This window comes from Chenopodium quinoa, unplaced genomic scaffold, assembly GCF_001683475.1.
Source record: "Chenopodium quinoa cultivar QQ74 unplaced genomic scaffold, ASM168347v1, whole genome shotgun sequence".
Classification (NCBI taxonomy): domain Eukaryota; kingdom Viridiplantae; phylum Streptophyta; class Magnoliopsida; order Caryophyllales; family Amaranthaceae; genus Chenopodium; species Chenopodium quinoa.
In genome coordinates this window covers 2,008,614-2,035,281 of record NW_018744702.1, presented here as the reverse complement: position 1 = coordinate 2,035,281, position 26,668 = coordinate 2,008,614, and the positions used below count along the sequence as shown (strand labels likewise).

General features: G+C 33.1%; 1 pseudogene; it reads right to left on the bottom strand.

The window, feature by feature from the left end:
- Window positions 1-1,199: 1,199 nt before the first annotated feature.
- On the bottom strand, window positions 1,200-23,690 carry LOC110702790 (annotated as a pseudogene).
- Between the last annotated feature and the right edge of the window lie 2,978 nt (window positions 23,691-26,668).

The following is a 26,668-nucleotide window of genomic DNA, read 5'->3' as shown; positions in this document are numbered from 1 at the left end:
GTGAGTGGAAATTTTTTTTAAATGGTAATTGTGTGTGGAAATTATGTTGTGTAACTAAACCATTTAATGAGATTGAGACGATGGACGTGCTTAATGCAACAAATTAGATAACATTTTATATTTATATTTTGCAAGTATCTTTTCATATTATATTCAAGTCTAAATATTTTTACTGATTTGAATATAAAGATGTTATATACATTCTGAGTGCACCGTACACTTATGAGTATTTTGTTCTCATTTTGATTATTGTTTTTCATTTAATCATCAAATAAAGAGTCAAAACTAACCTTAAATTAGTTGTGTGTACTTATACCCGGCTGTATATAAAAAATGTCAATTTGAAGGAGGGTAATTGAAATACAAATGCATATAGATATAATATTATTTTATATAATAATTTCGTAAGGGATATTATTTTAACACTAGGTGTCTAGTTTTAGAAGATAGGCTCTAGGATAAAAGTAAATAAGACATTGAAGGATAAGAACATTAGTGAAATTGTATAAATAAATTAGTTGATGAATAAAGGTGTGACCATTATTGAAATTTGGTTTTGGTTTCCTTTATAGAAACTTTTTAATATGAATTTTATATTATAGCATATTAATTCCACATAGCAGACAAATAATATTTGAATGGCTCATTGAAAAAAAAGTGTGGCCAACATATTTGATTTTTTTGGGTAAACTTTATTTTCTTCACATTGAGTAATGTTATTTTCATTAGGGGTGGCAATTCGGGTCAACAGGTCGGGTTCGGGTCAGATTTCAGGTCGATTTCGGGTTATGCTTAGAAACTATTAAAAATAGTGTAAAACTTAATATTATTACGAAATATGAAATTTGGGTCAAATCGGGTCGAATTCGGGTTGTTCGGGTTCGGTTCAGGTCGGGTACGGGTCTCTCTCATTAACTTCGGATCGGGTTCGGGTCGGGTTTTCGTGTCAGGTCAGGGTTTGCCAGACCTAATTTTCATAGTGGGTTTTCTTGTTAATCAATTACAACGTTCCTTTCATATTGCATTAAATAATACCATGTTATTTAGAAAATATTAAGTCATGTTATTTTCATACCGTGTATATTTATTTCATACTAGGTTATACCGTGTTCAATGAGGGAGACCCATGTTTTGTTTGTAGGATTTTTGTTTAGGGCTGCATATCTAATTTGTGCCTTACGGCCATATAAAGAACGAGAAAACAAAATTAAAATTCTTAACTATATGACCTACTTAATTTTTGGTCTAATTCTTTCAATTTCCTTATACATTTGAACTTTTGGTTAGACAGTGATCTCCTCAACACACAATGATCTCCTCAAGACACAATTCAACTTATCACGAGGCAGTCTCCTGAGAGCTCTGAATGCTATTACCACATTTGACAATCCGCGCTTGGACTGGCAGTTTGTCTTCTATGATACTCACAACTGAAGACATTGTGGGTCTGAGAGTGGGAGAAGGATTAGTACAAAGTAGAGCTATATTCAGCAGTCTTAGCGCCTCTTCTTCTGAGTAATTTGAGCCGAGTGTTGGATCCACAAGTTCAAGAAGGTTCCCTTGTTCTAGTAATACATAGGCCTGTCAAATTGCCAAGTCAAATCCAGAAATAGAGTTACGATCTGTCTTAAATAGGTTGATTTATATATGAAGGGGAAAAAATCTTAAATGATGAAACAAATTATGATAAATCACCGGAGTAGTGTAGTATATGCCAAAGCAATATATACGAGTAGATTACCCAGTCAAGAAGAAATATGAACTCTTCCTTAGGCATATAGCTTGTGTTGCTTGTTCCGCTCACAAGCTCAAGTACGACAACTCCAAAGCTGTAGACATCTGCCTTATCTGTGAGGTAACCCCTCATTGCATATTCAGGAGCCATATATCCACTGTCCAAATTTGAATAAATACATGAGATAATGTGTCATGACTAAACATTAAACCTGCAAGCTAAATTGTTCTGCTTACAGAAGCCTAAGATATCATTATTATGCTTTGACTTCCCAAAACCCTCTTAAGATCATATATCTAAATCAGTTGATTTGTTAAGAGTCTGCATGATCTTGTTACCCATTGCCATGAAATCATGAATATGCTCTTTGACTCTTTCTGATTTAAAAGTTTGAAGATTGGCCCAAAACCCATTAAGATTTAACAAAAGAGGAAGAATTACTGATTCACTTACAGTCTTCTCAGCTAATTGCAGGAAGATGGCGCTAAAATGCACAAAGTATGTGAACATATTCAAGAAGCGAAAGGGAGAAATTGAACTTACAATGTTCCAGCGATTCTAGTACTGATATGAGTATTTTCCTCCTCATCAAGCTTTGCTAGACCAAAATCTGAAATTTTGGCATTCAAGTCCTTATCAAGCAACACATTAGTTGCCTTAATATCCCTATGAACAATCTTCAGTCTTGACTCCTCATGAAGATATGCTAATCCTCTTGCAATTCCCAAGCATATCTTCACTCTTGTCTGCCAGTCCAAGTGCAACTTCTGATCCCCTTTTCATGAAAAAAAAAAAAAAACAAAATACCGATTGGACAGTTGATTAGTTTCATAACAGGCTATAAATCAATTTCACTACACAAAGAAATAACTTTCTACAACACATTGGGAAGGCACTTGCCAAAGAGCGCACGGGCAAGGGAGTTGTTTTCCATGTATTCATATACTAGTAATAGCTCTTTTCCTTCAATGCAACACCCATAAAGCTTTACCAGATTTGGGTGTTGTAGAGCAGAAATCATGCCTATCTCAGTGACAAATTCACGGTTCCCTTGCTTTGATTTGGAAGACAGCTGCTTTACAGCAATCACTTTGCCGTCAGGAAGTACACCCTAAAGCCAGAAAGTAGCACGGCAAGTCACAATACTATTCCCATAAATGCACTATTTACTTGTGCAAATAGACCATAGTTTACCTTGTACACTGGTCCAAAACCTCCTTCCCCAATCTTATTTTCGCGACTAAAGCCATCTGTAGCAGCTTTTATCTGCCTTAAAGTAAAATAACCTGTATCTAGCCTCTGGAGTTCTGCAATTTGTATATAGAAACAGAGATTAGTAGCATTCCAAAATGTAAGATTTTCTTCGTTTGCTGTAAAGCATCAAGAAGACAAGAATTTACAATTATGCTAAGAAACTAACCCTTATGTCGGATATTGAGCAATTGAAAGAGGGTCAACTTTTTTCTTTCAGGTGGGAGTGAAGGTGGGGAGGGGCAAAGTGAATTTAGAAGAAAAATGTCCATTGTAAAAAAAGAAAGTATGTATGCTGGATCTTTTCAAACAGACCCAAATATGCAACATAAATTACACAGACCAGAACAAAACAGTATGAGATAAGTAATACACAGAGCTTTACAGAATTTTCTTAAAAATGTTACTGCACTGGAGGCAAAGACTTATTTTATTATATTGGAACAAGCAAGAGAAAAAAAGGTTCTCATCTACAAAAGTTTAATAATTCTTCAATCTCAAAAATAGTTTCACTTGAATTTTCCTGATTGAACTGTAATTTTTATCAACTACAGTCTACAGATTCCCGGTTCTCATCTAGAAGCTAAGGCTAAACAGATATGTACTTCTTTGAATTATAGAAGAACAATTGCAGGCAAGATTTCACAAAAAAAAAATATTATTTAAAGAAAAGTACGAGCCACTCTAAAATAGTCATGGACTCATGGTATTCCTGCTTTCACTTCCAAATAAAAACCACAATGATGTAGCCATATCTGGTGTATCCACTCTAAAATAGTCATGACATTCCTGCTTTCACTCTAAATAAAAAGTTTAAGTGTTCAGAGAATTCAGAAATCTTATACTACAATATTTGTTTCAATTCAGTACTAAAGAATACGAGTAAGATGTATCAAGTAAACATCTTTCCTGTAAAATATCAAAATAAAATCCAACAATTTTGTTTGTTTACAGGATATTATTATGTCTATTTAAAAAGCAAAGTAATTATGCAGGATCAGCCCCTTCAATGTTATTGAACAATCAATCTGAAAAATGGTGTTGTCAATGAGGTCTTACCTTCATTTTCACGGTCTTTTCCACCTATGAAACCTGTCATCCAGAAAATTACCAAGAGAGATACAAGAATGGTGAACGATGAAGCAAGTACGATTCCAGTAATGGCCCCAACAGACAATCTTGTTTTAACTTTAAAGTCTGCAAAGGCAAAGAAACATAGACATCAGAAATTATGCCTTAAAATCTAAGCATATTAATAGAGGAAAGCTAGTAATTTGTAATAGAATATAGACTAACTAGGTGTCACAGTGATCCCAGATATAAGAGGTCCAATACACTTCTTAGGGGAACAGCCGTAGTTCCTTTTCCGGCCCAGTACAAGAAGATTTCAAGTGTACCATCATTAACATAAACATTTTTAAACACCTTAGTGAGCATCTTGCCAGCCCCCCCTGCTTCTGCCGCGATATTAAAATCATTAAGTACCTCATTTCCCTATCAAGCCAAACAAAAAAAAAGAAAAGGCAGAGAACAATGCAGTTTATTAGCACTTTAATAAGTCAAATCTTTCAGTTATGAATACATCAGAAGCTGAATTCTTTGTATAGAGCGCATTTTGAAAATTAAATGTAAAATGAAGTTTCGACTGGTTTCTTGATTCACCTGAATTGACACATCAAAGATGCGTCTGCCATTGCTACTAAAAGTTTGGTCATCAGTGAACATAATTTCAGCAAAGTGTAGCTTCACTGTGTAACTGCCTCGTTGCATACAAAGGCCATAATATTTGAGGGACAGAGGTGCCAATCGAGCAGTTCGGAAAATACCAGACACATTAGGATCAGAAGTCTGTGTTACAAAGTTAGCAATGCCGTCGAACTGATAAGTTCCTGTACTGCTGTAAGCCCACTTTTGTCCAGATGAAAAGAATATTGATGGGCCTTGAGAGATTGTATCTTCTTCATATACATTCCCTTTGAAGCTCACTTGGTTTCCTCCACAGTTAATAAACAACGAATGATCTGAAAAACATGTGGGAACATAAAACAGGAAGCTAACATTTTGAGTCAATTAAGCAACAATGTCAATCCTTACACTGGGGCTTTGTGGAGCAAGGAAGGTCTTTCATCAAGCACCAGTTTACCCTGCAGAATCAAAAGTTATATTAGACAATTCTATCATTATTTATGCAAAATGAGATTTGCATAAATGAATGATTTCTCTAGACGAATCTCCCCAGCTACTCTGTCTTGGATTAATGTGGTATATCGTAAATAATTTAATGACTTTTCTAATTGTGAAAGATAGAAGAATAAAATTTAATGAAAATAAGAACTATTCCTTGTGTATTAATTCAAATTTGTCTCATCTCCATCTCATTATTATCAACGTATGTAGAAATTGAAATTAACATTTGTTTTTGTGCCACTTTATTAAAAAGCTTTTATTATTAATTGAAAAACAAAAGAAAAAGATTAACTTGTAATTAAGATATGTTTGCAGGTTTATCTCAGAGAGGGTGGATTTTCTCATAGAAAATCTAACACAAATATTTGGTATCATAGGTAACCTTTACTAGTTAAATTATAAATACGTATTCCAACTTTGTCCAAGTCCAACCACAAGTCCACAAGTCTTCCATGTTGGGTATATGGTGTATTGGTGTGGAGATTAATAGAAATGATTGCTGTGCTTTCACATTTATCCAAAACAATATTATATATAAGAGTGATTAGGGTTAACTAAGGCTAACATTGTAATTAGCTAAATAAACAAAAAATACAATATCACAAAATATACACTCACACCCCCATAGCAGAGCAGGAGGTTACAGACGCTTAGGTTGTCTCGTAAGTCATCGAAGAGAGTGCACAGAAGCCCCTTGGTAAAAGGTCAGCACTTTGGTTACCGGGAAGGAGCATCAAGAAAAGGTACCTCACCAAATTAGAACTTTTCACAAACTAAATGAATATCCATCTCAATGTGTTTGGTTCGTTGATCTATCATTCAAGCACATGTACCTATAAGCTGCACTATTTTCAGCATAACTAACAAACACACATCAAAAGTTTTAGGTCCAGCATTTTTCTATTTGAAGGAAGGTAGGCTAAGTTTAACAATACATCTCTACACTTCCAAGTATTTAAGATTAGACGCATAGCCTTTTCATAATTCATAGGGAGTTTATCAAGCTTTTTTATGGGGCACTTTGTTCAACACATAAGAAGCAAAAAGTATAGCCTCCTCCCTCCCCATATATTATCACACAAACCAGAACTAATTAATATTGCATTCATCATCACTATAAGAGTTCTATATGCCATTTTGTTGGGAAGTAAAACGAGCATAAAGTTTATGAATAATTCCATTTTTCTCACAAAGTTCCTTTAAAAAGGTGGTTCCATTCCCTCCTTCCTGTTGGACTTATGTCTTTTAATCTTACGGTCCAATTGGTTTTCACCTTCTGCTTTATAAACCAGAAACATTTTTTCAGCCTCATATTTGGTTCTCAATAGATACACTTTGGTATATCTAGAATGGTCATTTACAAAAGAAACGTCAGTTTACCGCCTTTGCTTTTGGTATTCTTATAGTCAACTAAGTCAGTATGAACCAATTCAGGCAATTTAGATTTTCTATTATTTACAGCTTTGAAAGATTTCTTGGAATGTTTAGCTTTGACCAGTGTTTGAAAAAGCGCGCCTTGGCGCGAGGCGATGAGCGCTTAATTAGATCTGGGCAAGGCGCACCTAAGGCGCACTTGAGGCGCACATGAGGCAAACTTCAGCCAAAAATTTTTTACAGCTCATATACTGCGCCTCACTTTAAAGAGGCGCGCCCACACCTAGGCGCAGCGGAATCCCTCTTGGCTCAGTGCACCTTGAGCTTTTTTATACATTGGCTTTGACACAAATTTCACATGTATGACCATTACTGGCTAGACTAGGCGTTAAAGACATGTTTTGCAAGCGTTTTATAGAACCATAATATACATGTCCTAATCTAGCATGCCAAAAATTAATAGACTTAATCATATAAGCTGAAGTAAAAGCTTTATTAATATAGTTAGCAGCAAATACAGTTTTTAAAATAAATAGTCTACCAGACAAATATCCCTTCACCACAAAGTCCCATTAAGAAAAAACACTAACTTATCACCTTCAAAAACATGTTTCACACCAGTTTTGTTAAGAAGAGCAGCAGAAAATAAGTTTCTACGAAGAGAAAGGACATACAAAACATTTTGTAAAGACAAAATATGTTACAAGGTTTTGATGATTGTGAAAAATGATGATTATCCAACTAATATAGGTATTGAGATGTGCATGAACAAGTCACGAAAGAGTGAACATTGTGGAGTATAATTTAGATCATTGTCGAAAATGGTTCCCAACATATAATGTATAGATCGTGCTTAGTTCCTGAGGGTGAACACAAAGAGAAGAAAAGTTCTTGATGGGGAACACAAAGAGAAGAAGTTTAAGCGTACAAATGTAACGTTTGACTTCATATGGACTTCCAGAGAAGAATGAGAAGAAGTTATTTGCAAGGAATAAGCAGTAGTTCCTTAGAGGAAATATTGGCCATGATTGTTCTTAGTAGAACAAGCAAAGAGAAGTTCTGAGAAGAACACCAAGCACATAAGGACAAAAAAATTAGGAGTATATATTTTTTAAGAATCTTTTAGTATGTTAGACAAGAGCTATGTTACTCGGACTCGAGCACCCATGTTCGGTGTCTAAGTGTCTCAATCGGCTATTTTGTGAAAATATTTTATGATTTTGAACAAAATTAAATGTCCAAGTGTCATACCCATGTTCGAGTGTCGAGGGCGAGTACTTGAGGTAAAATGAAGAGTTCGGGTAACATAGGATAAGAGAAATTGTTTGGAAAAAGCTAAAGGAACTATATTGGAACTTCACATCGTAAGGAACTCAGTGTTGCTATCCAGTAAGGAGAAGTCAAAATTCGTGTCTAGGAGGAACACGAATTTACTAGGGGTGAGCAAAATTATTGGGTACCCGGTTTTGGACCCGGAATTGGTTAGGACCCGCCGGGTCCAGAACTGGAACTGGTGCAACCGGTTCTGGGTCCGGGTCCAAAAATCAGGAACCGGTTATAAGTGGTTCCAGTTCCAGTTCTTGATTTTACGGACCCGGTACCCACCGGATACCCGGAACTGGTTGCATTGCTTTAAAAATATGTTATTCGTGGCCTGCTCTGAATATATGGGGCATAATTATCTATTGGGCCTTATAATTTCCTAGCCCACACTTTATTTCTAACCTAATTAGTCACCATATATTTAAGGAGTACTTTTTTTTTAACTCATGTTTTTTTCATTTCATCACCCACCAAAAACCACTCATAATTTCTACTTTCATCCGTCAAACATCAAACTCCAATTTGATGATTATTTCACCCAACTTAAATTAATCACTCCATTCTTATCTTTTTCCCAAATTCTTGTATCTAAATCCACTTTTTTCCATCCTTAATTTTTATTTGTACAATAGAAAGAGGTAAAAGATGAAGGTGGTGAAGAAGAGGCCGAAAACAGATGAAGATTAAAGATGAATCAAGCTTACATACTCTATTATTCTGAGTTTTAGGGATGATTTGTGTGATTTCAGGCTAATAGATTTATGAAAAAGCCATGATTATGTAATACAACTCGAGTTTGCTACTGTACATTCTCTAAATGCTCAGATCTACTTTTTTTTCATCTTTATTTTCTGCAATTTTCATATAATACTTTTAGGTTTGATTTTTTTTTTTAAATAAATATAATTTCTGTTTATCGATCAAATCTGATTTTTCCTTTGGATATGTAACCGGGTACCCGGTTCTAGAACCGGTTACCACCAGTTCCAGTTCTAAATATTCTGGACCCGGTTATACCGGTTCCGGGTCTGGTTCCAAAATCTAGGACCCGGTACAAACCAGTTCCAAGACCAGTTCCTTCGTTTTTCACCGGGTACCCGGTTGTGCTCACCCCTAGAATTTACACAGTTCTAGAAGTTAGTTTTCCACGTTAATGGGCATTGCATTATATATGCCTAGTCTATAGGAAGTTAGTTTTGACTTGGTATTATTATTTATATTCCCTCCGTCTCATATTACAAACCTATTTGGATTTTTTCACGAGAATTAAGGAGGTTATAGATTCCTTAAAACAAATGATTGGGAGTACATATGTGCATGTGGGGTTAAAGAGAGAAAGAGAAAAAGAAAAAGTAGTTGGGAATTAATAAAGAGGGAGAGAAAGAGTATTTGATGTTAAAAGACATAATTAGTACAAAAAGAAAAAGAACAAAGATGACAACTCATAAAAACAGGGTAATATTGTCAAAAAGCACAACTTTTTAAATAGAAATAAGCTTTTAATTTTTGTTTACCCAGAAAGGAATACAAGATTTGTAATAAGCTTTTAATTTTTGTTTACCCAGAAAGGAATACAAGATTTGTAATATGACACAAAGGGAGTATTAAATTATATATGATAAAGAATAAGTTTTTTAAATAAAATCTGATTTTCTTTAGTAAAAAAGATAACTTAATTTCATTGTTTCCGGGGTTAGTTTAAGCTTAAACTATTTTCTAAAATGATTTTATTTTATAAAACAATGATTGAAAAATAAAATTAAGGGAAAAAGAATTTCAAAGAGAATACCTTAAAAGTAGGAGTTAACTAAAATTTTGTTTGTTAAGGAACGAAATGAATCGGGTTTATATGTTTAGTTAAATACTTTATTAATTTAACTTATCGTTTTAAGGAAGTTTGGTTTAAACTCCTTCTGTGCAAAACGTGCGAATTCTTTTCCAAAGAAATAGGAGGTTTTTGAGTAAGTCGTTGAGCAACTAATTCACCCATTATTTTTGCTTATAATCATGATTAGTTGGCTATTACTGGGCCTAAAGATTCGGAACACTCCTTATCATATGGAACATGGAGTAGTTAGTAGGTAATCTAATCCTCTATAAATCAAATTCTTTCCAAATGGTATGACTGTCATTTTAAAATAGAGTATGTTTCAAGTGGAACAGTGTTAGATAAGAAATATATTTTCTCTCCACGATTTGATTAAGTTCCTTAAATGTCTCAAAGTGTTCAACATATTAGTTTTACACAACTTATCATTTATATGTATTAGAAAGTTGTTTAGCTTGGGTGAGTTTTTTTTTTTATGTAAGAGAATGTTATAACGGATGTGTCCAATGGAGCGATTTGGGAATTCACCCTCAAACACAATACAAATTAAATAGCAAAACACGATGATAAAAGAGAATGATTATGAGGAAATTTAAATTTCGTCATATAAAACAAAATATTGTTTTATTAAGTTCCTATCAAATAAGACAATAACCCTCTTGATGATTGTCCCCCTCAATAAATCATCATAAGTTTCACCCTCATGATGACTTTTCTCCTCAATAAAACCATCATTATTTTCACCCTCTTGATGATTTTCCTCCTCAATACCATCTTTGATTTTCTAATAAGCCTAACCTTATTATATAGGTTAAGGGTTAACCTTGAAACTCACATCAATTAGGAATTACTTCTCCCCAAACCTAAATAATCCTATATTTGAGTTAGTAATATTTCGGGGTTGTAACCCATATCTGTTTCTCCTTTATTTTATCATTTTATATTTAAGTTAGTAATTCATAAATTGCATAACTCCTACATTTGGTATTAGAGCCAGATTATTTACATTATCTCAAAATTTCTACAAACTTTGTTCAGCCACAAGTACCCCTAATTTTCAAATGACCTATATGAAGATAAGTGCCTCATAATGAAACCACTATTTGGTTCCTAAGATTTGTGGGAAATTGTTAATGATGGGTTTAAAAAACCATCAAATGAGACAAAAGCGGCATGAACTCAAGAAAAGAAAGATGGGTTGAAAGAAAATCAGAAGAAAGATCAAAAGGGCATTATTTTTTTATCTATATAGGATTAGACCGTGATATGTTTGTTAAAATCTCGAATGCAACCACAAGCAAGGAAGCTTGGGATAATCTTGCAACTATATTTTAAGGAGTCGAGAGAGTTCGAAAATTCGCTTACAAGCAATACGAGGAGAGTTTGAAGAAATCTAAATGACTAGTAATAAGTCAATCTTTGACGCCTACTTACAAATGTTAACCAACAAAAAATAAATGGAGAAAAAATTGAAGATAAAATGATAGTGTGAGAAAGTACTTCGATCATGGAATAAAAGATAAAACCATGTATTACCCAGGCCGTAGCAATGATTTTAGGGGCCCTGTTCTAATATTAAAATGGGGCCTTAACAATTTTATTTTTAATTTAGGCAATATACAACTTTCCTATACATTACAAATGAAATTGCTTTTGTATAACAATTATATATTCGATTACGCAAAACCAAATTTCCCTATATTGTACTTCTTTTAATTCTCGTCATTTTGATTAGGTTCAAAAGATTTCAACCTTCACAAATAAAAATTGAAAAAAAAAAACCTTCAGTGACACCAATTACACCATTAATTTAAAGCTAATACTTTTAGAAATAATAATTAAATAAATTAACTAACATTATCAAAACTAAATATTAAAAACATAAATAAAAAAAAATTACCTTAAATCAAACGCAGGTTGGCAAAAGGAGGAATCACTTAATCAATAATTCACAAAGCAATATGAGTGACTTAACCACATGAGTTATGTATTTAATTCCCAATTCATTTTTTGTTTAATTATGTATGAGTTGAGAATTAGATGGTTGAAGATAAGTAGATAACCCTTATATATATACGAATTGAAGTATAACCTCCCGATAAGAATAATTTTGGAAATAAAAAATAAATAAAATTGCTCATTGCCAATATTACGGTAGAAGAATCGTTTGAGTTTGGTTGTAAATAATTTTTTTTTTTCCATTGAGAATTCTTGAACGAAGAAATAGAGACTATACAATTTTCCATGGAATTGTATTGATGTACTTATTTCCATTATGTTAATACTAATTTAAATTGATGGAATAATATAGAAAGTTGTAGAATTTAATTTTGTAACTTGGATTAAGAGAGGAAAAATAGCATGGGGATTTGAAAATGTTAATATGCTGAACGTAGGACATTAATAACAAGGTTTTTGCTAATATATTTCTTAAAATAAATTAAAAAAATAGGAGAAAAAAAATGGACCCTCCAAAATTTGGGGGCCCTGTGCAAGGGGGCTCTTTGCACTCCCCCTTCTACGGCCCTGACTATTACCTGCGATAGAAGTACCAAAAGATATTGATTAATTATCAATAGAATAACTTATGGGATCCCTTCAAGTACATGAACAAAGAATTTAGAAGAATGATGAATCAGTTACTATAGAGCAAGCACTTGAATCAAAGATGTCACTAAATGAACAAAGAAGTGGAAATTGGCGAGGCAGATTTCATTGACGAGGAAGAGCTCGTGGTAACTACCAACCTCGTAACCAATGTAATGAGAGAAGTTTTGGCCAAGGGAGAGGGTCAAACAAACAGAGGTGGAAAGAGTTTCAACAAACGCGGTAAATAAAAGACATTCAATGATATGCATCTGAGTGCTCTGGAACAAACAAAAGGATCAAGGCAATCGATTAAATTTTGTTGAATCGTCAAGAAACAATGAAGAAAGTCCTACATGAAGAAACTAGAGCATGAAACAATGAAGAAACTAGCGCATGAAGAAGCTAGTAAATCAGCAAGTCATGTGGAGCTAGCAACCACATGTGTAGGAGAAAAGAAATTTTTATTGACCTTGATGAGAATATTCAAGGTAATGTAAGTTTGGGAGATTCATCCAAACTACAAGTTGAAGAAAAAGGAAAAAATACGATTTTTTTCTTAAGAATGGAAATGAAGCATTTATTATTAATGTTTATTGCGTACCTAATATGAAAAGTAACATTCTCAGTATTGGACAACTTTTGGAAAAAAGATATTTTGTTTTTATGGAGGGTAATAATTTTCAACTAAAAGATAATAGTGGAAGAATTATTGCTAAATCGAAAACGGCTAAGAACCGCATGTTTTTGCTGCAACTTAACACCGAGGTTCAAAAGTGTTATTATGGGGTTATGGAGAATGAGTCATGGAAATGGCACAAATGTTTTGAGCAATTACATTTCAATGGCCTAAAACTTTTGCAATCAAAGAATATGGTGCATGGATTACCTAGAAGACCCTAAACAAGTTTGTGAAATATGCACAATTAGAAAACAAGCTAGACTTTCATTCCAAAAGCGGTTATCATGGAGAGCTAAAGCGCCAAAAGAAAAGTTACACACAAATATATGTGGACCATTAAAGCCAATATCTTTGGGAAGTAATCGCTATTTTATTACCTTCATTGATGATTATAATAGAAATTATGGGCGTATATGTTGAAGAAAAAGTCAGCAGCATTTGACAATAAGCCGATACATTATTAGAAAAATACTCCATTTTGAGAGTGGAGTAATCATGTTCAAGTGTAACGACTTAAGAGTGTTTGTTGTCTTGGAAAATGTCATGCAAATGATTCAAAGCCTCCATTGTTGTAGCATTGAATCAAGAATGGTGAGTAAAAGATCATTAAATATGGTGGCATAAATCACGAAAGGATCGTTGCATCACGGGTCCCATAGTTTGTCATCATCCTCGATCCACGAAGAAGCCTTCTCTTTCCCTTTGGTAAAGGAAATAATACGGTGCAAGACCTTATGAGATCGCGCATGGTAACCTTGAATAATTCCGCCCATGTAAAATATTGAACATACTCCATTTCAAGGGTAATGGAGATATGATTCTTGATATTAGACACTACAACAGCAGGGTGAAAAGAGTTCTTGGAAACCAACATGATAGGTTGTCGAAGACGGGAAGAAAACAGGAGAGAGAAAGTGCGGCCAAGTAGGGTGCGACAGAAGAAAAACGTGAAACCCTAAATAGGCATGTATACACGATCCAAACCCTAATAGTTAGCATAAAACTAGGCTAATAATTAGCAAACTAATTATTTACTAACTACAAAACACATACAATATGTTTTAACACACAAAACTCATTTCTCCAACCACGATGGAGAGTTTTAAAAACAACATTCCCTTTTTCTTTTCTCCTCTTATTTGCCTTTGGCACACACTATGCAAATACTGTCCTACAAAATTCACTTTTATCTTATATTATTTTCCGTATATCCACTGATATAGAAATGAAATGTTTTACTACGTTTTTTTTAGTCAATATTAATATCGTCTTGTGACATCCACCAATCAAGCGGTCATTGTTTATCTATTTTTATGATTGGACTTTTCATTAGACCATGTCATAGTAGAGATATTAAGCGATATAATATATCTCTTGATATATGATATTATTATGTGAATAGCTTTGACATTATTCTTTGTAAATCATTAATGTGCATATTAATGATTTTATGTACATTTTAGTGATTTTATTACCATTTAATACTCTTTTATAGCACTATAAATAGTTGTTTATTTCATAAATATAATCAAGCTTTCCACCAATCTTAATTCTCGTATGGTAACAATAGGTAGTGTAACAAGGTCACAGCTTCAAATCTCATCCACCCATCATTACAGGGTAGAATATTAAGTAGTAGGTATGGTGGGCTGATTCTACATCTGCACTTTAAGCCCGAAGGGATTCTCATGTTAGTGGCTGTGATAAAGTACATAAACCAATTATGGGCTCCAACCATAAGCTTAAACTTTTATTAAGTTTCCAACATCCATTTCATCTTAATGATTAAGCTTTTCATTATTGGCCATATAAGATTAATGGTTACACGTTACTTTTTCTATTTTGAGACATATGATCCACGCTTATGTTGGGAAAGTTCACAAATAATCTTGCAGCAGAAATAATATTTGTTTTCCCTTCTATGGATAAACAAAATTGGCTAACGATTATATGACTACAATATCATAAGATAACTCGCAAAATGTTTATAAACATAAGCTTATATAGTTATATTTGATAGTATGCTCTCAAAATTGAAATGGGTTGCTCTATTCTCAAACAATGTGATAAAAATACTTTCTGAATACTAACAATCAATTTGATTACATATTAATAATCAATCTATTACTAATTATCTAAAGATGCAAATTAACGTGATTATTTTTTATTGATTATTTCGTTCTAATTACTTTCCTTCTTTTTCTGTCCTATTTTTTATCATTCTTTTTCTCTTACTATTTTTCTAATTTCGTCTTCTCCAAATAAGGAGATAACAACCAACAACTAATTTATACTTCTTTCTCTACTTATGTCTAACTTACCTTATATTAGTATTCTTTTTCTTACAACATTCCATTACTTTATCATTCTTTTCTTAACATTATTTTTATTCTTACAACATTTGACAGCTTACATTACTTTATTATTATTCTTCTTTTCTTATAATATTCTACTTTTCTCTCTTACTTTCCAATCAATATCTTGGTTTTTGTTGAAGAAATAACAAAGTATAGCCATTAAAATGAAATGGAGTATTATACAAGTATTACTCCATGAACAAAATGTAGAGTAAAAATTGTTGCTAGATGAACTTACTTGTTGTTTCTCGCAGATGAATAGCTAGCAACCAGGTTCCTGTTGCATTAAAAAGGGACCAGTAATGTGAAATTGATTGACAGAACATCTTACTCATTGCATCATTGCTTTATACTTACGCATTTGATTGCTGACAACTAGTTGGGGCTGAACCGGTGAAATTGTTGTAAGACACGTCACTGCAAAAGCAAAAACAATGGTATCATTGGACCTTCCTGCATTTCATATAAATGTTCTACCTCCGTTACTTTTAGTTGTCACAAAGGAATATTTTAAATCTCACAAATAATACCCCTTTGTTGCAACTAAAAAGTAAACGGGGTAGTATAAAATTTCCTGAAGAAAGGAGTAAAAAATAAAAATATAACTTACAAGTACTTCTTGCTGTTTAATATCCATTGTGGTACTGCACCAGAAAATGAGTTGTTTGTAAGGAACCTGTATCAGCCTAGAATTAATATAACAACCATCTTGTTAGAAAATATACTACTCAGTATGCATTTTTCTTACAGATAATTAAGATTTTGCAAGTTTTCCAATGATTCAGGAACTGGACCGCTCATCTGGTTGTAGCTTAGGTCTCTGCAAGAGTCATTGAACAAATTTTAAAATTATCCTCTTTATTTCATATATTTTCTAGGTAATGTCATAACTTATATCATAAGTGAACATAAGCATAAATGTACGTCGGTTACAGATTTATTACTCACTACAACTTGCATTCACCTGGAGAGGAACACCCATGTCCAACATATATGTTTTAGAAGTTGGGTTATAGAACTATATTGTTTAAGGAGTGCGGGTGTATCTGGATGTATAATAGAAATGCTGGTAGATCAAAAACACTATACTTACAATAGAGTCAAGTTTGCCAAGTTAGAGATATAATTAGGTATTTGACCGGTAATCAAGCAGTTCCTAAGTACGCTGAACACAAAAGAGAGAATGTCAGCAGAAAAATGGAATGCTAGCGATAGTGTACATGTAATTATTAATGTTGATCAATCATATAACTGACAACTCACAGATACTTTAAGTTTTTCATGCTTGCAAGGTTTGGGAAAGGTATACTTGAAGTATCGAGATCTGAAATTCTCCTGGTAATCAAAGTAAACTCCATCACTATTTTACCTTCCGAATGTACTTTCCTTAAGCTAAACATATACTAGGAGATGAAAAGGACATGATAGGGGAGAATCATAATAGACTATACTCACAAGGTCTGCAAGTTTGTCAAACGCAATAAGCTAGATGGAATAGGTCCCTCCATAGATGTACCTTGAATATCCCTAGACACACAAAAAAAAAAAAGTTACCATGTAATAAAATGAGTAGTATAGATACAAGCAGCACATATCAGCAAATTGGAATCCTGCATGAGTAATCTACTCACAATGAGACCAGGGTGGTTAAATTGCCAATAAAATCAGGTATTTTTCCAGAGAACATGTTTCCGTTGAGCCTCCTGGAAAAAGCACACAATTCTTAGCTAGCAGAGATGGAGTCTGGTTACACATTGAAATTAACAAAGGTGACTTACAGTTCAGTAATGTTCTTTAGATTGACGAATGTTTCAGGTATTGTTCCATTAAAGAAGTTTGAAGCAAGTACTCTACAAGAAGAAGCAAGTATTTTGCAAATGAATCTTGAGTTGTATAATATGATCATATGATATAGGAACTAGGGCAACAAGAAACTAGTGCAATAGCTTCAACTCAAAAACATGACAAGTAGGAAACGACGAACTGAATAATCCCATATTGAAGCATAGCAAGAATTATCTTGCACTGACACAATCTTAAATATAAAACTTAGTGAAGTGCTCCAAGTATCAGTTTATAGAGTTCAATAAAAAATAGACACACAAGATTCTCAAGTTTCTCAAATTCCCAAGGCTCTTCGGCACAAGTCCTCCTAATTGGTTATCTTCCAATCCCCTGGAAAAGTCAAATTTGCAAAATAAAGAGGTCAACTATAAAGATTAGTTGTCAAGCCATTGGAATAAAAAGGCACAGCCAGAAACAAGACTAACAAGTTCTGAAGGGTGATAATCTGTCCAATTTCGTCAGGAATTGAACCAGTGATTCGGGTTTCTGAAACTGCTCTGCAATGCAAAAAGGATTCAGATAAAAACATGGAAAATATCCTTTTAAAAAACCGTCAAAACTATTAAGGAATAATTAGAGTAACCTAATTAATCCAATTGTTAAATGTAAATTCAGTATATATCCTTAGTCAATGTTGTTAGACTTAGTCTAGGTTGTTAGTTTGTTTTTCCTTAGATATAGCCTTATCTTAGCCTTCTGTTTTTCTGTAATTATCTTGCTCTGTACAATCTAGTCGGCTATTGTACATCACTAGGGTATTTTATATTTGCCTATTTAAAGAGGCTAAAGTGATCAATCAAAGTATCAAAAAACTTTCACAATTCTTATAAAAACGTGTTTAAAAATGTAACACATACTTACAGAGTCACGAGTGGAATTTTAGACAGGTTTTTTGGGATTGTTCCATTAATATAGTTCCTGGTAAGATCACTGGATCATAAAGATAAACTCCTTAGAATATTTACCAGTTAGGAGTGCTCAACTTGTAATTCACATTCGGCAAAACAGTTAACTACCTTTTGTTACATATGAGATGCAAAAACTTACATTTCTTGCAGATGAGCCAGGTTTCCGAATTCTTCAGGCATAAATCCAGTAAGATTGAGACCCTTTAATTGACTGCAACCTCGAAGAACAATTTTCAATGAAGAAAAAAGGAACCCAACAAGCCAAAGAAAATTCATAAGAAACCAACTAAGTTCGCCCCATCACAGCCAGATAGCTCTGGCAACTGCTGAATGCTACCACAATTTTGTACAGAATCAGAATACAAATGTGAAAACACTAAGATGATTTAGAATTGCAATAAGTTATATGCACCAACCAATAAGAGTCTCAAATTGTGAGTATGCATGCATGTAAGCAAGAGATTGCACATTAGTATATATGAAAAAGAAGACGGCATGATGGGGAGGGAGAGAACATACATGTTTGTGACATGGCATACAGTGCCCCTGTTAAATGAACAATCACAAATGACGTTGCTAAGAGCAATACGGTCAATGAAGGTTTTATTGAAACTCTGACCCCTATCACTGCAAGATGTTCGGTTGACATTCCAATGTGAATTCTTCAACTTTTGAGAGATTTTTTGAAGTGTTTTCACTGTTAGGCAACAAGTAATAAAGTCAAGCAATATCAAATCGACAAGTTTGAACTACATACTGCAACTGCAAGTGTGTAAAAGACCAAGTGACCACCTAAGTTATGTTGGTAATCAAAGTGACCATATTAACGGTTTAACTAAAAACTCGACCCAATTTAAAGTGCATTCAATTTTTTAGTAATGAAATGATGGCCTACACTTTATTTCATGCATGCCTTATCATATAAAGCCAACATCATTATGTAAACTTAGTTCATGAAGGCACATGACATTTTTTTGTAATAACAAGTGTTCTTTTGAACTATAGTCGAATGTACAACTATGCTTCATATGCAAATTCCCATATATTTTATAGCTTCAACTCTATAAATTGAATTGCTAGCTCTTTTTCCTTTTATTAAAAGTTTATTCTCTCTTTATTGTCTTGCCCTCCCATGCTTTCCTACTTTCTCCCCCTTCCCTTTGCCCCTTTTCACCCTATCTTTTATATTGCGAGTGATGAGAAAACATACGATAAGGTGGAAGAAAGGAGTACAGGGTCATTGGGAAGGATGAAGTTATAAATCTCTCTCAAGGATTGGTTAAAACCATGTAAGGTATAATTTCTTCACCAAAGTTGCACTAATCTAATCTTAATTGAACTTATTGGAACATATTGTACGCCTGATTTGAGCTCTGGTAACCGTTATTGGCCCAAACGGTAGTTTATCTTACTGTATTGTGATAGTGTGATAATTAATAGTTTTAAGGAAACATTTCTTATTATTGATGGAAGTTAAATATGTTTATATTTAGGGGTTTATAAAGGAAAACATAACCTTAGTGTAATAAGATGTATAAACACTAGTTCACTAAACTAACACGACTCTTGTTTCCTAAACATATCATAACTCAAAATCCAAAATTACGCTATCACCATGACAATGACTACATACGTACCCTCAATCAAGATCAGACTACCCGTAGTCTCATTTAAGTTTTCATGTGATACATAACGTGGGACAATGTTACGCAATTCCAAACAATGTTTGAACTTGCTTCCTATCACAACGTTCGTTAACATGTTTGCAAGGTTCTCAGATGCATACACCTATATAAGAGAGCTACTACCTTTATGATTGAATTTTTTGCCTAATGAATTGCACTTTGGCTATCACAGGTCACAACTAAGATTCTAATATTCCTACCTTAACACCAAATCATCTAGAAGTCCCCACAACCACATCATTTCCTTAACTTCTTTTGCCATAGCCATGTACTCAATAGAACCACGTAGCCTACATTGACCGCTACCTGGAGCGCCATGCACTTTCAATGCATAACCAATAGTAGAACGCCATCTATCTAGATCACTATATAATCCGAATCAACAAAGCCACTTATCTAACATGTATCTCAACCAAAACACAAACTTGGTTAATGGTACCCTTTTCAAAATGTAAAATTCATTTCATTGCTTCCTAATGTGCTTTATCTAGGTTCGGCTATTCGCCATAAACCTAAATACAAGACTAACTACTGGTGAACCATAAAACATGTCTACATACCACGCAATCCAGTGGCTGGTGGAAAATCCCTTGGCCACTAGCCTAGCATTCTACCTTATTTAATCTTACTAAGATGGATCCTCTTTTATTTTATATACCCACTCACAAGTTGTCCTAGCAGTCTAAAGACAATATGACTACCTCCCTTATCTCATTTTAATGAAGAGAATGTATCTCTTCCTCCATAAAAACTAACCAACTCTCACTATCCTTGTCTCACCGAAAGTGCATATTCAACCAAGTTTACTTGGTCATAATGCCTAAGAGGTTCGTATGACTCAAACTTTTGAAGTGATTTATAATTCTTCTTTGGCCAAGTAGATACCAAAGAATCTTGTTGCTATTGCAATAAATGCATATTATCCTTGTAAAACATCTCACGATCAAGCTCATCCTCCTCCTCATCTCTAGTATTTGAAGTCGTTCTAACATCACCATCATTAGACACTATAGCTTTAGATGAAGCTACCATAGATTTTTCATTAAAAGCCAAGATTACAAATTTGGAATCCTTTACACTTCAAAGGAAATAGTCGTAACCCCCTATGGATAGATAAAAAGAGATTGCAATCTTAACTCTTTTAGTAAGCTTATTATCCTCAACATGATAATAAGTCATTTAATCTAAGTATAAGGCCTCGTTCTCTTCACCTAATGCTACTGAACTGAAATTATTTTTACCGAAACAAAATTATACTCCCTCCGTTTCACTTTGTTAGTCCCATATAGAATCAATCACAAAAAAAATAAGAGAATGAATAATATTTGGAATCTTACTTTTTAGTACAAAAATTGCTTAATTAATTCTATGTTATTAAATGTTGTGATTTTTTATTTGGAAAGCATCAATTACAATGCTTGTTTCATGGGATTGATGACCAATCAGAATATTTAATTAATGCCACGTCATCAATCCACTAATGGGATTAGAAATTATAAGACCAGATTAGGAAAATAAAATAAAATTAAAAAAGGAATAGATTCAATATGGGTAGATCATTTTGAAACGCCCAAAATAGTATATGAGACTAACATTATGAAACGGAGGGAGTAGTTGCTAAACTTAAATTAATTTTACTGAACTTAAATTAATTTTACTGAATTGGAATTATTTCTACTAATTTTCTATTATAATTCTTCTTTAAGATAATGAACTTTACTGAACTTAACTTGTTTTTACTGAACTGAACTTTTCCTTGCTGAACTAAAATTAATTTTACTGAGTTGAACTTATTTTTACTGAACTGAACTTATTTTTACTTAATATTATTTTTTTAAGGTTGACTGAATAGGGCCTAAGTCTTTTGTAATCTTCTTTTATATATATATATATATATATATATATATATATATATATATATATATATATATATATATATGAGATTATTTTCTATCTCATGTTTTCGAAATTGATTATATTTTGTCTTCAAAAAAAAATAATAATAATTGATTATATCTCATATGAGTCATATCTCTAACAAGAGGTGTCTCCATCTAAAAAAGAATGTGGGGATTGATTCACTACATAACAAGTCGGGGCAACCGACAATATACCTTGCCTAAACTAGAACTAGAGCGCATACACCTTCCATTCTCAAGTTAGTGTATGATTCGGTCTTTCCACAACTCTATGTTATGGTAATAAGAGTAATAAAATGAGTGTTTCATCTTCCTCATCTACGTTCAAATCTATATTTTTAAAGTATGATATGTTCCCATGGTATAAAAACAAGGCCGCCACGTTTTGGTTGGGCCGTTTTGTAAAGGAAATTCAATTGACCGAACGAAGATTGTCCGCATCAACATTCCCGTTTTTAACATTAATTTACTATGAGTCTACGTTTTTTTTTTTTTTTAAAAAAAAAAATTATCAGTAATCTCACAAAAAAAAGTTTCTAGCGGGAAATTTTTTTTTATAGATGTGACACGTCACACGTGTACTTTTGGAATAATTCTAGTGATTATTTTAATGTATTAGAATTAATAATTAACTAGATTAACTCCCGTGCGATGCACAGATATAGTGAAAAAAAGAGCTATATAAAACAATATACTATTAAAAAAATCATAAATTAATATTCCATTGGGTAAATGGTTGTCAAAAGGTTTATTAAAAAAAATTGTGAAACCGTTTCCAAAAAAAATGTGAAGAGTTATTTGTATAGTATTCTGTATTAAATTATTTTGTAGTCAATATTTAGTTTTTTCCATAAAAAAAATATAAAAAGAAAAAAAAAATATTTTGATAGGAAAAAATTAAAGGAGAAGCTCATACGTCTACAATATAGATAAATGAATGATGTCAACGGTTGCTACTTTAATATTAGTTATAGAAGTGGTTAGTTGGGCTAACATTTATATTTCCATAAATAGGCCTAGCCATCTAGGCCTCTAACGTATCGGGTACACATTAAGTTTAGTTTTATGGGAAAAGCCGAAAAGGGTACCACTCGTGTAGTCGCGTTATCCTTATAGCGTACAACTTTAAAACATTCACTACTTTAATACAAGCACTCTCTAACAACAAGAAAAAATAATACTCTCTGTCTCAAAATGATTATCACATTCAAAATGTGTCCTAGGTATGATACTTGTATATCAATGTAATATGTTTACACTTAAATATCAATAAAAATAAATATTACTCCCTCCATCCTTAAATTGCATTCCTCTTTCTAGCATTTATTCCTCACATAATAATAGAGAGAAAGAGAAATGTAATTTAAGGACGGAGGGAGTAAAATTTAGACGTTATGAAACATTATAATAACACTTGCTTATGATAAAATTAGTTTTTATTAAGTTACTAAAAAAAAAAAAAAAAACTATTGTCAAAATTAGCATATAAATAGTGGGAAAAGAAAAAATAAAATAAAATCTCATGTGTAAACTATTCAAATGAGTAACTTTGATTTCAACTAGCTTAATCAGTAATTTCATGAGCAGGTAGCTATCACGCTTGTAACTCCAACAAAAAAAAAAAAAAAAAAAAAAAAAAAAACATGATTCATGAATTTGTTTTCAAATAGCTAAGAAACAAATAGGAACAAAAAGACAGTAATGAAATAAACAAACCTTCGTCTTCGGGAATAAGTTGAGCAATAACAGACCCAAATTGAATGATGCAATTGCTGAAATTGATTGCGAGTAGTATGATTGGAAGATACTTTCTTAACCAAGCCGCCATTAATAGATGATAGTCTTTTACTTTACCAAAGCAGGAGAAACGGGAAAGCGAAAGAGAAGAGAAGAGGGAGAGTTAATGCAACATAATTAAGTAAATGAGGGTGGCTTGACCATTTTAAATACGGAGTTGGTTAAAATTCTGGTTCGTCAAATTCTGCTTTGGCTATCCATTTGTGGGTTCCATACTTCCATCAAAACTTTTGAGATGTTGCCTAAAAAATGGTACTGTAATAAACTCTTGGCACATAGCAACGGGTCGGGTCTGGAGTGGGTTTGGATGGATCCGAATGATCCGTTTTTGTAACAGGGATCCAGATTTGACCCGGATTCAGATCCGTTTTTGTAATAAGGATACAGATCCGATCCGAATCTCTCGGGTCTAGAAAATGGAGACCCTGATCCAGATCCGACGGGTCTAACAGATTCGGGTTCAAAATGAGTCCAATATATCTTGCCTAATTTTTTACAATAAATGTAATGTTTAGGTCAAGAAATACATTTCAAACTTTCGTCAAGTTATTAAGTTCAACCTAAATTACAGTTATACAACTAATCTATAAACACAAAGTAAATAACCAACTTATACACTTATATTTTAAAATAAAAATTATAAACAACGAAAAATTACGATGTTACGAATGAGCAAGTGAAAAAACAACGATAATGTATCCAATATATATGAGCATCCAAAATTCATCTTTTGAAAGGGCTAATTTTAATCACTACTATTATCATCAATATTTTTAATAAAGAAACAAAAAAATTTAGTTTTTTTTAATAGGAAATTTTATTTAAAAAAAAAAAAAAGAAAAAAAGAAAAAAAAAAAAGGGGTAAACGGATCTGGGTCCAAGTCTAGGGGCCAAACCCGGATCCAGATCCGTTTTTCTCAGTAGGACCTGGATCCGACGGGTACAAAATTTGAAGACCCAGATCCGTGCAAAACAGATTTGGATCTACGGATCCGGTCAGGTCCGGATCCACTGCCATCCCTAAGAACCTATTTCATGAGAAGACCCGGCAAACGCGTTGTTCGATTTAGGTCAATTCCGGTTGGGTCAAATTATGGGTCGGGTCGGGTCAATTTTGGTTTCGGGTTCAATTTTTAGGATCAATTTTCAAGTTGGGTCAATTTCGAATCGAGTCAATTCGAGTCGGGTTATTTCGGGTCGGGCTAAGTTTGTGTCGGGTCACCACAAATAAATTCACTTACAAAAAATAGTTGGAAGGTTAATTTTTAAATTACAACCAAAAAATGTAATTACTTTCGAACTAACCACCTGTTTAATTTTTTATTTTAAATTACCACCCCTTAAATTAAATTCATGCTCAGATTACCACGTATTTCAAAAATCCGGTGGATTTTCCGTTTGTAGGCTCCACCTAACACTTTCTTTGACCTTTTTGACTGATTTTTTTCCCCGATTTTTCTCTTTAAAAATGCTCTCTAAACTTTAATTCACATTTCCTTCACCAAATTCTACCAAATTTCAAAGAGAAAAATGTGAATTGAAGTTAGGAGAGCATTTTTAAAGAGAAAAAATGGGGGGGGGGAATTAGTCAAAATAAGCGTTAGGTAGGGCCCACAGACAGAAAATCCACTCGATTTTTGAAATGGGTGGTAATTTGAGCATTTATTTAATTTAAGGGGTGGTAATTTAAAATAAAAAATTAAACGGGTGGTTAATTTGAAAATGGTTACATTTTTTGGTGGTAATTTAAAAATTTTCCTAGTTGGAAATATATAGTAAAATCGCTAAAAAAATTATAAAACACTAAAAAAAAAAGTGAGTACCTATTACTTATTAGGAAAGAAAGAAGCCCTAAACTAAGTAATTAACCATATCACCCAATTTACTTTAGAAATCGAGTTACTTCGGATCAGGTCACTTCGAGTCGGGGCGATTCACGTCAATAGATTCAGGTTAAAAACGGGTCGGGTCACTCCAGGTCAGATTAAATTCGAGTTTCGAGTCGGGTCATTTTGGGCATCGGGTGACATTCGGGTCCACTCTATTTCGAGTCGGGTTCTGGTTTGAGTCATTTTCAGGTCATTGATTTCGGGTCAATTTCGGGCCGTGGGTCGGGTCGTTCGGGTTGGGTAAGGATTGTCAGGTCTATTTATGAGCATAAAAGTACTATCAAATAGGTAAGGACTTGTTCTCTTCCATTGGAACAATGAGATCTAATTGGATTTTAATAAAGCCTGATCTGGTATGATCTAAATTTTTTTTATCTAGTCTAGTTTGATTTGATTTGATTTAATAATTTGACTAAAATTTGACCGCATTTTAAGCTAATCTATAAAGAAATACATTATCAAAATGGATCTTATTGAATTTGTTTCATTATGAACTTTAATTTTAAAATACTACCTCCGTTTCGTATTAGTTGCAACTTTGGAATATTTTATATCTCATAAATAATACCCCAAAGTTGCAACTAATAAGAAACGGAGGTAGTATGCAATTTTCATAATTTTTTTAATATGCAATTTAACGATATTTAACAATAAGTAATGATGATTAAAAGTTTTGATCTAGTCTGATCATGATGGTTCTTATCTGGTCTGGTATGAATTTATTGAGGAATTAGTAATAAGCATCTGAAATAAGTTGAGGAGAACAAGTCCTAAATCTTTACTAATCTACACTAAAATTTAAAAAGACATTTCTAACAATGTCCGAATGTCACATAAAATCCCTTCACTACGCCACGTCACCAACTCAACTATTCATAACGCCATGTGGCTATCCATTCCATTTGTTTTCAATACACGTCATGCACTTATAATTTTTAATAAAAAAAAAGTTCTCTTGAAGATTTGGACCCGCAACCTCTAAGGTCTTGTTCTTTTGCGCTGCTTTGCAGTATGTTCGAAGTTCTGCCTTAATCTACTCTACTCTGCCAAAAACTTAAAAAAAAAGGGCCTAATTCTATCTTTAAGTGTCTAACCACCAAGCTATGTGATTTTGTATGCAATCTTTTGAATACAAACTAGTTTTTGGGCTTGGATGATGCCCCGGATTATTACATGAAACTGATCATTAATATAGGTTGTGATTTATGATTCAATTTTCTTGTCATTAAATTTGTTGTTCATATTATCATTTGCTACATATTTATATTTTGTATTCAAAAGATTGTGTAAAAAAGTCACATA